General features: G+C 42.6%; 1 protein-coding gene across 1 annotated transcript in view; it reads right to left on the bottom strand.

The window, feature by feature from the left end:
* LOC143289569 (aromatic-L-amino-acid decarboxylase-like) overlaps positions 1–3,656 on the bottom strand; it is a 51,613-nt gene extending 47,957 nt beyond the window's left edge. Inside the window, exon 1 of the mRNA XM_076598591.1 lies at positions 3,519–3,656. The gene's annotated coding sequence lies outside the window, so the exon portion shown is untranslated. The remainder of the gene's footprint in view (positions 1–3,518) is intronic.
* Between the last annotated feature and the right edge of the window lie 822 nt (positions 3,657–4,478).

Here is a 4,478-nt window from a genome sequence, read left to right on the forward strand (position 1 = left end):
TACACGCGCATCCACAAACGCTGGCCGCGGCGCCGACCGCAAACAAGCATACAACAACACATACACAGAGACACACAGACACACGCAGAGGAAACACACGCACGAACATACAAACACCACACACAGAGATGCACACACACACAGACAGATAGACACACACACACACACACACACACACACACACACACACACACACACACACACACGCGCGCGTACACAAACTCACACACATACATGCACGCACGCATACACAAACACACACACACACACACACACATACATGCATGCACGCACACACACACACACACACACACACACACACACACACACACACAAAGCCGCTTGCGCGCCTACGTGCGAACGTGCGAATGAAAACGAATGCTTTTTGTTGGGTCTTTTTTTGTTTTTTGTTTTTCCGACCCTCAGAATGAAAATCCAACGCTTTCACTACTCGACTGCAGTGCCCATCAAAGGGTGTGATGAATGATCCACCAAAAAACACCCCCCCCCAAAAAAAACAACAACAAACAAACAAAAAACAAAAACAAAAAAAACAACCAACAACTACAACAACAACAACAAAACCCAAACAAACAAACAACAAAAACACACAAGAAAACCCCCAAAAACCCCCACCAACAAACAAAACAAACAAAAAAAATCACTAGAGTTTGACATAAGTGTTCGAGCTCTCTCTCTCTCTCTCTCTCTCTCTCTCTCTCTCTCTCTCTCTCTCTCCCCCCCTCTCTCTCTTCTTTAACTATCATTCATCAACGTAGTATATGACATCCTCTCTCTGCTACTGTCTGAAAAAAACAAACATTAAATATACACGTATATTCCTTTACTCTCTCTCTCTCTCTCTCTCTCTCTCTCTCTCTCTCTCTCTCTCTCTCTCTGCGTTAGGACAAATCCATATACGCTATACCACATCCGCTGGGTAGATGACTGACCAGCAGCACAACCCAACGCACTTAGTCAGGCCTTGAGTGCATGCATGTGTACCTGACACAGTGGGTTCCTTCCACAGAATTTTGCCAGGTGCTTTTCTGACTGGACGCTCAGTTTGGTTTTTCAGTCAAACTTTGGAAAAAGGGCGAAAAGCGGGAATCGAACCCGGACCCTCACGGACTCTGTTACTGGCAGATGAACGTCTTAACCATTCTGCCACCTTCCGTGTTCGAATCAATGTTTTTGTTGTTGTTGTTGTTGTTGTCTGTTTGTTTGTTTTGTTTTTACACGAAATCTTCTTCTTCTTCTTCTTCTTCGTTCGTGGACTGCAACTCCCACGTTCACTTGTATACACACGAGTGGGCTTTTCGTGTATGACCATTTTTACCCTGCCAGGTAGGCACCCATACTTTGCACGAAGTGAAAGAAAAACGAGAGGGTTACCACTCTTAATCGTTTGTGCATTGCAATGATTCATTGACACAGCCCTTCAGGATACGAAACTGACATGACGGCTTCCTAGCCAGGAGGATCAAACCATGAGATGAATCAGTTTCTCTCAAAAAATAACCTTCGAAAAAGCCACCCTGGACAATTGTAACATGACAGCACACTTGTATTTGTATTTGTATTTCTTTTTATCACAACAGATTTCTCTGTGTGAAATTCGGGCTGCTCTCCCCAGGGAGAGCGCGTCGCCATACTACAGCGCCACCCATTTTTTGTATTTTTTCCTGTGTGCAGTTTTATTTGTTTTTCCTATTGAAGTGGATTTTTCTACAGAATTTTGCCAGGAACAATCTTTTTGTTGCCGTGGGTTCTTTTACGTGCGCTAAGTGCATGCTGCACACGGGACCTCGGTTTATCGTCTCATCCGAATGACTAGCGTCCAGACCACCACTCAAGGTCTAGTGGAGGGGGAGAAAATTTCGGGGGCTGTGCCGTGATTCGAACCAGCGCGCACAGATTCTCTCGCTTCCTAGGCGGACGCGTTACCTCTAGGCCATCACTCTTCTTCCTTAGCAACCTTATTTTTTGCTCCCCTGAAATGACTCGGCCATTATAGAACCTTTTAAAAATAACCCTGAAACATTGACACGCTTATAAAATATATCAGTCATACAAAACATTATAAAAAAAAAAGAAGAAGTAAATGTTACCTGTCATTAATTAACAAACAATAAAATGTGGTAATTATCTCCCTGTACAAAAAAAAGTACGCAACTTCAAGTCAATGTTGCTTATGCTACCGATTCAGCTAGCACACAGATAGATAAAATAAAATGATTTTTTCTTTAATTACCTGTAATTAGCTCCAGCACTATATCAGCGCACCACCCGTCATTTCATTGTCTGATCCTCAAGATTCAACGTAAGAACAGAAGGACACGTGTATGCACAAAACACGGCAGATATTCACGTGTTTTGTAGAATTCCCAACAATCCGTTACATCCATTGCAGAGGTCATATGTCATTCTGTAATCGGTAAACTATATATATAATTTCACAGCTGAAGTCACGTGCGATTCTGTAATAGGTAACTCATAATTTCACTGCTGAAGTCAAATGCCATTGAGTAACAGATAACTTATTCTAATTTCACTGCTGAAGTCATATGCCATTCTGAAATAGGTAACTTGGTATGAATACGGTCATTCGTTCGAAGTGTGATTGATAACCCTTCCTCCCCAATGCCCCATCAATCCATACTTCCCACCCTTTTTTTCCTCAGACACTAAAAGAAAAAAAAAATCATAATTTGAGAATCAGATATATTTCTGCAAAGCACTGTAACAGTCCATCGAATTTCCCACTGATGTTGCTTTTGACAGTGAGGAATGAGTATATACTAAATAATTTAGCAATTCCTACTCATAAATCTTTTGCCCATCTTACAGCATTGACAGAATAACTATATGGATAAAAGCATGTACAATCGTACTGGTCAATCTTTCACACATGTTGAGACAAAGATATATATATATATATATATATAAATTTTGCATTTGTATTTCTCTTTTTATCACAACAGATTTCTCTGTGTGAAATCCGGGCTGCTCTCCCCAGGGAGAGCGCGTCGCTACACTACAGCGACACCCATTAAAAAAAAAAAAAAAATCCTGCGTGCAGTTTATTTGTTTTTCTTATCGAAGTGGATTTTTTCTACAGAATTTTGCCAGGAACAACCCTTTTGTTGCCGTGGGTTCTTTTACGTGCGCTAAGTGCATGCTGCACACGGGACCTCGGTTTATCGTCTCATCCGAATGACTAGCATCCAGATCACCACTCAAGGTCTATCTAGTGGAGAGGGAGAAAATATCGGCCGCTGAGACATGATTCGAACCAGTGCGCTCAGATTCTCTCGCTTCCTAGGCGGACGGCGTTAGCTCTAGGCCATCACTCCACTATATCTAGATGACTGATGAATTTCACCCCTTCAAATGGGGGCTAAGGCCTTTCTGGATTTAAATATCAGAGTCCTGAGTCCTAAAAGAAAAGAAAAAAAGAGAGAAGAAAATCAGCTAAAATCTACACGGAATTAAACTCAAGACCCACACACACTCACCTTGTCAAACAATCAAAAAGAAAACGCCAGAGAGCGGTGACAAGCCTACAGCTCAGCTCTGAAGCCGACAGATGACGACTGCACCCAGCCAACCGTCAAGTACCACCACCACCACCACCACCACGACGACGACACAGCGTTTCAGACGGGCGACTGTCGATCTCGTTAATATATATATATATATATATACACCCTCCCCACCACCATCCCTCTCCCCTCACCCCCCCCCCCCCCACCGCCCACCTCTCTCTCTCTCTCTTTCAGCAAACGACGACGGCGCCGACGCACGCAGTTTCATTGGCTAGTGATGTCGACAACGTCACAGTGAAAATCGTTAAAAGGCTGATGACGACACTGGACACACCCCAAGGATGACAAGGGTAGCTGGCTTGCAAAGCTGTCCAGGAATCAGGAATATCTGTCTCTCCGTTTTACTTTCAGCTAAGCCAGGGCCTCTGTAACGCCATACAATGCCTACCCCCCCTGATAGAATGACACCCGGGAGTAAGGAAAGAGAGAAAGAGAGAAAGAAAGTGAAGAAGACGAAAGAAAGAAAGAAAGAAAAGAAAGAGAAAGAAAAGAAGGAGTGCATGAATGAGAACGATGCTGAAATCAGACTCAGACACTGAAAAAAGAAACAAAACAAAACACAACAAAAAGCAACAACAAACTAAAAAAAAAAAAACCTAAAATTTGGTAGAGCTCTGTTCCACCCTTAGTGTATTTGTATTTGTATTTCTTTTTATCACAACAGATTTCTCTGTGTGAAATTCGGGCTGCTCCCCCCAGGGAGAGCGTGTCGCTACACTACAGCGACACCCATTTAAAAAAAAAAAAAAAAAAAAAATTCCTGCGTGCAGTTTATTTGTTTTTCTTATCGAAGTGGATTTTTCAACAGAATTTTTGCCAGGAACAACCCTTTTGTTGCAGTTGGTTCTTTAACGTGCACTGAGTGTATGC

Source organism: Babylonia areolata, chromosome 14 (genome assembly GCF_041734735.1).
Source record: "Babylonia areolata isolate BAREFJ2019XMU chromosome 14, ASM4173473v1, whole genome shotgun sequence".
In the NCBI taxonomy this organism is placed as follows: Eukaryota; Metazoa; Mollusca; class Gastropoda; order Neogastropoda; family Buccinidae; genus Babylonia; species Babylonia areolata.